The sequence below is a fragment of the Lolium rigidum genome, chromosome 6 (genome assembly GCF_022539505.1).
Source record: "Lolium rigidum isolate FL_2022 chromosome 6, APGP_CSIRO_Lrig_0.1, whole genome shotgun sequence".
Lineage (NCBI taxonomy): Eukaryota > Viridiplantae > Streptophyta > Magnoliopsida > Poales > Poaceae > Lolium > Lolium rigidum.
The window spans coordinates 275,816,781-275,827,972 of NC_061513.1; positions in this window are offsets into that span (position 1 = coordinate 275,816,781).

Consider the following 11,192-nt stretch of genomic DNA (forward strand, 5'->3'; position numbering starts at 1 on the left):
GAGACGGACGTCCGTAGGCTGTCCACTCACGTCCGCGTGTCCGGAGCACGACCCAAACGGATGAAATGGGACGTCCGTTTGGGTCTTCTGGTTGGAGATGCCCTTAATCCATCCCGGGAAAGCAAGCGCGCGTACGTCGTGTCTCATCAACCTCTACTCGGCTGCGCAGCAAGCATCGCTTCCAGGCGGCCACCGGGGAAAGGAGCTCTGACGCAGCGTCGCAGCCGGACAGCCAATGCATGCGCTGACTGCGAGAGAGACAAGCGTTCCGCCCCGAGCCGGCAGCACGGCACGGCACCGCAGGCGCAGGGCAGAGAGGAAAGGACACGCCGTTTCCCCTGCTTGTATATAGCAGCAGTGCCACCAGCCGATCGAGCTGACTGACCGATGTCATTCCTAGAGCAATGCTAGCACCGCAAGCAAGAGCAAGCAAGAGCAAGCAAGCCGCCATATCACCGCGACGGCGATCAGACAAGACATGCATGTCATGTCCGTCTACGCACCACGAGTTCTCCACGGCGCGATCTCGTCGTCGTCATCGGTGGCCGCCGTTGTCTCGTCGGGCGCGAATTCGCGTACCTCCATAGTCGCCCGCCACGCCTCGCGCTCCTAGGCAAGGAAGGTTTGCTAGAAGTCGTACATACGTCTGCCGGAGCTGAGGGATGCGGCGGGGCCTCTCCGCTTCTAGCGGCGGTCCGTGAGTCGGCGCAGCACCGTAGTGCGGTGGAGGTGCAAACCGCGGGAAGCGACACGTTTCGTTGTGGCACTCCAACACGCAGACGTACTGCCAGTTGCGCTTCCATGCATGGGAAGGCTGGTGGTGCGTCGCTGCAGCGGATTGTGTGGCCCGATGAATTCTGCCGCGCGCGGAGGCGGTGGTAGATTTTGGGACGTTCCGCTAAGGACCGGCAACGGTGGCGAAGTGAAAGATTGCTGCACTTGTCAATTAAACTAAAAGCTTGAACTGAGAGAGAGGGTTGGTCATTGCACTCTAACACTCCCCTTCACATCTGTGATCTTTTTATTGAGTTTTTTTTTTTTTTTGAAACGGAGGCAAGAGCTTTGTCACATCCATTCATTAAGAAGAAGGTGCCCGGTTTTTAGGAGAAAACCGGGCAAAAACCAACAACAACAGTGCCAAAGCACACCCATAACCACACACAAACCGCCAGAAGGGCACACCCAGCCACCCTGGCTACCCACAAAAGCTAAGAAGCTCAAGTCGGCCTATGCCAAACAGATGGCTCATCGAGGAGAGACCGGCAGCTCCGCTTCTGACGACGAGCCTCGGAGAGGAGATGCGCAAGACAAGCGTCGAATAGGACCTTCACCGGATCGCCCCTCGAAGGTCATCGTACACCGCCCGAGGGTGGCTTCGACTTCACAGCAAGGAGAGACCACCACGAAGACATTCGAACACGCCGGAACGGAGCCGACTAACATGACCTTGCCGCAACCAAACCTTGGTCACCACCATCGTCGTTGCCTCTCAAGCCTCCACCTGGAACACCCGCATCTACGGTTGACGTCCTGCCAACCCAGATGCTCTGTGTGTCGAGGCCGCCGGAGGGCGCGAAAGGGATCACCAACCTCAAGACGACGCCCTCAAGAGGGGACACGACGAAGAATCGACGCCGTCGTCCGATCCCGCGGGATCTAGGCTTTCACCCGAAGATGTGAACCCGAGGCAGCGAAGGTCGTAGAGCTCCACGACCGCCCCCAGGAAGGACGGCGACATCCGCAGACGCCGCGCGGTCAGGCTTTCGCCCGGAGCAAACGAACCACCACACCCTCACGCGACCGGACAGCGAGATGAAGACCGAAAACGCTGCCAGCCCGCACTCCGCAGACACACCTCATGTGCGGAGCGGCGCCACCGCCGCACACAAGCCACCACCTCCACCAGCACCAAGGAGCTCCGCGAGCTCCACCGCCACCATCCGCACCACGCGGGGCCGGAGAGCCGAGTCGCACCATTACCGCCGATCAAGCTCGCCGAGAAGAGCTCCGCGGGCGCCGCCAACCGCCACGGAGAGGGAGCTTCGACGGACGCCAACACAGGGGTCCAAGACCGAGCCGTCGGCCGCAGCAGTGCGAGCTCCCCGGTCCAGCCGCTATGCCGCCCTCGCAGCCACATCGGCCGCCATGCCGCCGGCCACCACGCTGGCAGCCACCCATCCCGGGGCCGCCGCCCCGGCGTCCACCTGCCCAAGCAGCAGCTCAAGCCGTTGCAGCTGCGCCAGCCTCGCAGCCCAACACCTCACCCCTGCAGCCCGCCGAGCCCCCCCCCCCGCCGCCGCCTCGCCAACCGCAGCCACGCCGTCGGGAAGCACGGCTACCGCCGCCATGAAACCCGGGGCCGCCGCCCGGCGTCCGCAAGCTCTGCCACCAGGAACGCGCCGCCACGCCGCCCACGCGGCCGCAGCAGCCCGACCGCAGCGACGGCCGGGTCCCAGCCATCCGAGGCCGCCGCCCCGGCCTCCGTCTCTCCCGCGCGAGCCACGGGCAGAGGATCCCCGCCCGCCTTTGGGGACAGGGCCCGCCGCCACCGTGGCAAGGGCCGGCGGCAGTGGCGGCGCGGGTCAGCGCTGGTGGAGGTGCGGACTGGCGGCGCTGCGTTCCCCCGTGACGCCCAGTCGAGCGCCGCGGGAGCCCGATCCGTTTTCTCTCTCTTCGCCTTTTTATTGAGTTTTGACGTGGGCAGCGGGAACAGGGCAAGCCACAATATTCTCTTTTTTTATTGCTTTTGTTAGGTATTGAACCCTTAACCTCTGGTTTTAAGTTGTATGTACCTAACATCTATCGGTCCAAACTAATGGAAAGAGACTAATCAGTGTATTTATATTTAACACTCTCCTTCACGTCTAGGCTATTTTTGAGTCCTTAGAGTGTGTTCAGTGCGGGTCGTAGAATCTTTTTTCTTTTTGTTTTTAAAACGGCGTGATCAGGGTTTTGAACTTGAGACCTCTTGGCTTTGATACTATAAAAGATTGATGCACTAGCCAATTGAACCAAAAGTTCGAATTGAGAGAGAGGGTCGGTCATTACACTCTAACACGAAGAACCCGTCTCATGATCATTCGTCGTATTTTTCAGCCAGGGCGACATCTTCATCGACGATGTTGGCAACGATAGTTTGCTGGTGGCAATAGCGCTGGTCATGGGAGTGGGAGAAGCACCGGGCATATGGCCAGTATAAGTAGCGATGGTTATCAATGTTTGTGCAGCTTCGAGTGCCATCGACATCATTATCGGTGCAGGAGTTGAGTCGGCGGTCGTTCATCGACGGCTTTGATCGCCATGGCTGCTGCCGCCAGCTAGCCTTCCAACATTAGGTCGCATCCATGTGATTCCACAAGAGGACACGTGCGTTGTCCGCGACATGTCCGCTCACACGCATCCCTTTCTTAAATTTGGTGGATGGATAGATCGTGTCGGACAGGTCGATCTATTCGGGTCGCGTCGATGACAAATGTCATCCTGTCTACGCAGACCGGTTCGGATGAGGCAGAACTGTTTTGGTCATGCCGCTAGGGATGCCCTTATACACACTGTTTTACTTCAAGTCTTTCACCACTGGAATTTTTTTGACAAATCTAAACCGAAGGCGAGACTAATTCCTTGCATGATTGCTTGCCAAAATTATTTTGAAGTCTGACACCTAGGTTCGACATCGAAAATGGAGTCATAGTTGTGTAGGTTGACGTCAACAACAAGCAGCACAGAATCACTTTTAGTAGTTCGGCGCCATTGCTACTGACGTCGACGCAATATGCATGGCTTGACGCCGATCTGCTTCGGCATATTCTTGCATTGCTGCCAACCAGCACAATTTTGGCTCCATTCTAAATGCCGTCAAACCTAGTAGTCGGATTTTAAAATAGTTTTGCCAACAGATGAAAGGGGAATTAGTTTAGCCTAGGAGTTAGATTTGTGGAAAAAAAATACTAGGCAGAGTGTAGGCTTAGGGCATCACCAACGGGGCGACGCATTTATTTGTCCGCAGGCGTTCGTTTTGCCCCGTGGACGTGAAAATGATCGTTTTTGTACACGCGTCCGTTTGCGTCTGGGGGTGGCTCCAGCGGGGCGACGCATTTTTCCTTTCTACTTGTTTTTTTTCCTCTTCTCTATTTAAACATAGTTCCAAACATTACATATTGGAACATGGTTTACGTAAACTAATACATAATTGGAAACATGGTTTACACAAACTAATACATAGTTTGAACCGTGGTTGACACAAATAAAAACATTGTAAAAAAATAAAACCAATTGTGTTAATTTCCGTATGTTCGCTGCCAAGGAAGAACACTCGAGGGCACACCCAGTCACCCAAACTGGAAAATCCAGCTGGTGACAGTATCCCTGTTGGTTCTTCCGAGGAAGAACAACCAGAAACCTTCACTACTGGCTTCAATAGGCATGTAGCCATATTCGTTGCAAAGAAAGAACACTCTAAGTTCTAACTATCGGTGTCCGAGCTGGATTCGCCGGTGTGGTAGTGCCTGCGGCACGCTGTGTCATCGAACACCTTGACGATCATCTCGTCGTCCCCCTCGTAGAGGAAGGCGAGATGACAGCCGGGCTCGAGCGCAAGGTCGCGGGCGAATTTGTCCCAGCCCATGTGCAGGTACATCTTGCCCCGAACAAGACCTCGACGGTCCACCGGCAGAAGTTGCACCTGGCCTCCCGTAGCTGCAAGTGCGCCGGCTCAACGCCATCGACGAACTCGGCGAACTTGTCCGGGAGCCGCTTGATGCTGAGTGGGTCGTCGTCGATGCGGAGGAGGAACTCGAAGCAGCGGTCCCCTTGCGAAGACGAGGAGGGCGCAGGCGACAACGACCATGGGGCCGTAGCTGCTCCACCACGACGGCCCCTGCCCCTGCCCCGGCCCCGGGGGCGCCTAGGCCCGCGGCCTCGACCACCTCGCAGGCCACCAGGACCCGCCATGGACTTCCTCGTGGGCCTGACTGCGTCGCGGGAAGAGCTAGGCGGCGCTACGGTGGAGCTTGTGGCGGCTAGGGTTTGTTTGGAGGAGTGGATTAGGAAGAAGAACACGCGCTCTCTTTATATAGACCGGAGGCAAGCGATGGCCGCGGGACGCGTGGCGTCGCCATTACTGCGTTGGCGGAGGTGGGCGGTGGCCGCTCGGCAGCCGAGGCATCGCCATTAACGCGCAGACTGCCGAAACGACGCCTCGGCGCCAGTCTGGCGCGCCTAAGAAGACGCATCGACGCAGGGTCGCTTGCAGGCGGGCCCGACGAAACATCCGCCAGACGCGAGCGGACACTTTACGCGTCCGTGTAGCGCGCAGAGACACATCCGAGGCGCATATTTGGGCAAGTTTGCCTCGCCGCGGACAGCCCGATCACTTTACGTCGCGCCGCTGGAGGTGGTACTAGACGTAGTTTTCGGCCGGCTAACGCAAACGGTCGTTCAGCGTCGTTCGCATCGCCCCGTTGGAGATGCCCTTATCCTTGTTTTTAAGGGCATCTCCAGCGGCGCGACGCAAACGGTCGCTGAGCGACCGTTTTCGTCCGCCGTGACCGGAAATGCGTCTGGCACAACCTCCAGCGGGGCGACGCAAAGTGACCGGGCCTTCTGATGTCTACTTTCCCCCTCCTTTCCTGTAGATAGTGTTGGGCCTCCAAGAGCAGAGGTTTGTAGAACAGCAGCAAGTTTTCCCTTAAGTGGATCACCCAAGGTTTATCGAACTCGTGGAGGAAGAGGTCAAAGATATCCCTCTCATGCAACCCCGCAACCACAAAGCAAGAAGTCTCTTGTGTCCCCAACACACCAAATAGGTGCACTAGTTCGGCGAAGAGATAGTGAAATACGAGTGGTATGAATATATATGAGCAAGTAGCAACGGTGTGTAGTTGATGGTGGTAATATGGTAGCAGATAGTAACGCAGACAAGTAGTAACGCGATAGAAACAAGAAACAAGCAGCCGATAGCAGTATTTAGGAACAAGGCCTAGGGATTACACTTTCACTAGTGGACACTCTCAACATTGATCACATAACAGAATAGAAAAATGCATACTCTACACTTTTGTTGGATGATGAACACATTGCGTAGGATTACACGAACCCTCAATGCCGGAGTTAACAAGCTCCACAATAATGCTCATGTTTTAGTAACCTTTAGTGTAAGATAGATCAACAGACTAAACCAAGTACTAGCATAGCATGCATACCGTAACCTTCATGCATATGTAGGAGGAATAGATCACATCAATATTATCATAGCAATAGTTAACTCCGCAATCTACAAGAGATCATGATCATAGCATAAACCAAGTACTAACACGGTGCACGCACTGTCGCCTTTACACACGTGCAGGAGGAATAGAACTACTTTAATAACTTTGCTAGAGTAGCACATAGATAGTAGTGATACAAACTCATATGAATCTCAATCATGTAAAGCAGCTCATGAGATCATTGTATTGAAGTACATAGTAGAGAGATTAACCACATAGCTACCGGTACAGCCCCGAGCCTCGATGGAGAACTACTCCCTCCTCATGGGAGCAGCAGCGGTGATGAAGATGGCGGTGGAGATGGCAGCGGTGTCGATGGAGTAGCCTTCCGGGGGCACTTCCCCGTCCCGGCAGGGTGCCGGAACAGAGTTCTGTCCCCCGAATTGGAGTTTCGCGACGGTGGCGGCGCCCCTGGAGTCTTTCTGGAGTTTCGTCAATTGGTGTCGAGGTTTTAGGTCACGACGACTTAAATAGGCGAAGAGTCGGAGTCGGAGGGGTTCTGGGGGGCCACACCCTAGGGGGCCCCCCCTTGGCCGCGCCGGGGTGTGGTGTGGTGGCCCTCGCCCCCTTCTCCGGCGGTTCTCGTGTGTTCCGGATGCTTCCGGGTAAAATAGGAACCCGGGCGTTGATTTCGTCCGATTCCGAGAATATTTCGTTACTAGGATTTCTGAAACCAAAAACAGCGAGAAACAGAACCGGCACTTCGGCATCTTGTTAATAGGTTAGTTCCGTAAAATGCACGAATATGACATAAAGTGTGCATATAACATGTAGATAACATCAATAATGTGGCATGGAACACAAGAAATTATCGATACGTTGGAGACGTATCGCATCCCTAAGCTTAGTTCTCGCTCGTCCCGAGCAGGTAAAACGATAACAAAGATAATTTCTGGAGTGACATGCCATCATAAACTTGATCATACTATTTGTAAAGCATATGTAGTGAATGCAGCGATCAAAACAATGTATATGACCTGGGTAAACAACTGAATCATAAAGCAAAGACTTTTCATGAATAGTACTTCAAGACAAGCATCAATAAGTCTTGCATAAGAGTTAACTCATAAAGTAATAATTCAAAGTAAAGGTATTGAAGCAACACAAAGGAAGATGAAGTTTCAGCGGTTGCTTTCAACTTATAACATGTATATCTCATGGATAATTGTCAATGCAAAGCAATATAACAAATGCAATATGCAAATATGTAAGAATCAATGCACAGTTCACACAAGTGTTTGCTTCTTGAGATGGAGAGAAATAGGTGAACCGACTCAACAATGAAAGTAAAAGAATGGTCCTCCATAGAGGAAAAGCATCGATTGCTATATTTGTGCTAGAGCTTTGATTTTGAAAACATGAAACAATTTTGTCAACGGTAGTAATAAAGCATATGCATCATGTAAATTATATCTTATAAGTTGCAAGCCTCATGCATAGTGTACCAATAGTGCCCGCACCTTGTCCTAATTAGCTTGGACTACCTGGATTATCACCGCAATACATATGCTTTAACCAAGTTTCACAAAGGGGTACCTCTATGCCGCCTGTACAAAGGTCTAAGGAGAAAGCTCGCATTTGGATTTCTCGCTTTTGATTATTCTCAACTTAGACATCCATACCGGGACAACATAGACAACAGATAATGGACTCCTCTCTTAATGCTTTAAGCATTTGACAACAATTAATTCTTTTCTCATTAGAGACTTGAGGATATTTGTCCAAAACTGAAACTTCCACCATGAATCATGGCTTTAGTTAGCGGCCCAATGTTCTTCTCTCACAATATGCATGCTCAAACCATTCAACTCAGTGTAGATCGCCCTTACTTCCGACAAGACGAACATGCATAGCAACTCACATGAAATTCAACAATGAGTTGATGGCGTTCCCCAAGTAAACATGGTTATCGCACAACAAGCAACTTAATAAGAGATAAAGTGCATAATTACATATTCAATACCACAATAGTTTTTAAGCTATTTGTCCCATGAGCTATATATTGCAAAGGTGAATGATGGAATTTTAAAGGTAGCACTCAAGCAATTTACTTTGGAATGGCGGGAAAATACCATGTAGTATAGGTAGATATGGTGGACACAAATGGCATAGTGGTTGGCTCAAGTATTTTGGATGCATGAGAAGTATTCCCTCTCGATACAAGGTTTAGGCTAGCAAGGTTATTTGAAACAAACACAAGGATGAACCGGTGCAGCAAAACTCACATAAAAGACATATTGTAAACATTATAAGACTCTACACCGTCTTCCTTGTTGTTCAAAACTCAATACTAGAAATTATCTAGACTTTAGAGAGACCAATTATGCAAACCAAATTTTAGCATGCTCTATGTATTCTTCACTAATAGGTGCAAAGTATATGATGCAAGAGCTTAAACATGAGCACAACAATTGCCAAGTATCACATTACCCAAGACATTATAGCAATTACTACATGTATCATTTTCCAATTCCAACCATATAACAATTTAACGAAGAGGAAACTTCGCCATGAATATTATGAGCTAAGAACACATGTGTTCATATGAACCAGCGGAGCGTGTCTCTCTCTCCCACACAAGCATGATGTAATCCAATTTATTCAAACACAAACAAAAATAGAAACAAACAAACAGACGCTCCAAGTAAAGTACATAAGATGTGACCGAATAAAAATATAGTTTCAAGAGAAGGAACCTGATAATTTATCGATGAAGAAGGGGATGCCTTGGGCATCCCCAAGCTTAGACGCTTGAGTCTTATTGATATATGCAGGGATGAACCACCGGGGCATCCCCAAGCTTAGACTTTTCACTCTTCTTGATCGTAGTATATCATCCTCCTCTCTTGACCCTTGAAAACTTCCTCCACACCAAACTCGAAACAACTCATTAGAGGGTTAGTGGACAATAAAAATTAACATGTTCAGGGGTGACACAATCATTCTTAACACTTCTGGACATTGCATAAAGCTACTGGACATTAATGGATCAAAGAAATTCATCCAACATAGCAAAAGAGGCAATGCGAAATAAAAGGCAGAATCTGTCAAAACAGAACAGTCCGTAAAGATGGATTTTATTAGGCCACCAGACTTGCTCAAATGAAAATGCTCAAATTGAATGAAAGTTGCGTACATATCTGAGGATCACTCACGTAAATTGGCATAATTTTCTGAGTTACCTACAGAGAATTAGACCCAGATTCGTGACAGCAAAGAAATCTGTTTCTGCGCAGTAATCCAAATCTAGTACTTACTTTACTATCAAAGACTTTACTTGGCACAACAAAACACAAAACTAAGATAAGGAGAGGTTGCTACAGTAGTAAACAACTTCCAAGACACAAATATAAAACAAAGTACTGTAGCAAAATAACACATGGGTTATCTCCCAAGAAGTTCTTTCTTTATAGCCATTAAGATGGGCTCAGCAGTTTTAATAATCCATTCGCGGGAAATAGTATTTGAAGCAAAAGAGAGCTTCAAGAGGCAAATTCAAAACAAATTTAAGTCTAACATGCTTCCTATGAAGAGTAATCTTGTACACAAATGAATTCATGAAGAACAAAGTGACAAGCATAAGAGGATAAAACACGAGTAACTTCAAGATTCTCAACATAAAGAGGGGAAACTTAATATTATTAAGATGCATATAACCAAATTTCCCTCTCTCATAATAACTTTCAGTAGCGTCATTGATGAAATCCACAATATACCCATCACTTAAAACATTCTTATCATGGTTCATATGCATAGAAGTATCATTAAATTTGGCATAAGAAGAGTTATTCTCATTAATAGTAATTGGAGCAAGATTATTATCAAGAATTTGAACATGGTAAACAAGTTGCCTATTAAGGGGATTGTTTTTGGTAATCCAATCATGACTATGACAAGTTTCATAAGGATAGTTAGAACCTATATCATAGCATTCTTTATAATAATCATTAGAGATCGGAGGCATAGTGTCATCATAAGAAATAGAATAGTTATCCTTCACAATCGGTTTATCTGTGTCCACACCATTATTGTTATTAGAACGAGATGTATCAAGAACATAATGACCAGTAGCTAAAGGATTTGCAAACACCTCTTCCCCAAGCTTAGAGCTTTCTATATCATTATGGGAGGAAGCATGGATAGTACTGACACTATGGCAATTATTATCCTCATCATTTTCAGAATTAGTTTCCCAGAGATTTGCAATATCAAAAGTAGTGTGCTCATTCAAATCATGATTGCTAATGTATGTAAAGGGCATAGGAAGATCATCATATTCAGATTCATTATCACAATAATCATTAGGAGCAACATACTTACGGTTACCTATTGTTATCTCATATACGCGGGGATATGATGTTACCTCTTTCTTTTTATTCCCCTTCTTCTTCTTCTTCTTCTTCTTCATTCCCTTCTTCTTCTTTTTCTCTTCCTTCTCCTCGTTCCCTTCTTCAGGAAGAAGAGGCTTGAAGGGTGGCTTGTCCGCATAACCTGATTTACTTTCAGAAACAATAGAAGAAACTTGGGAGGATCCCTCCTTTTCGTTAATTAGTTGAAAACACACAGCGGTCCTATCATATTTTGGCAAGGTGTCATCTTCTAAAATATTTTGTATGTAAGTATTTGTATGGCTATTATCAATGCAATAAGAAAAACACCCATGCAGGACATCATCAATATCAAGATCACTCATATGTAACAAAGAGATTTTTCTCGACAGTTCTTCACACCCCAAAAATAAAGTAAGTTCATCATGCTGATTAGGAGTAATTTCATCATCACAATACAAATTTGCAGCACTCATTGGGTTCAAATTATCATTGGAGGAGCATTGAAAATTAAAATGACCCACTTCATGGAAAACTTCACAAATAAAAGGATAGAGGGCACAAACTTTTTTACCAAGATCATCTAGAGCCCTAAACC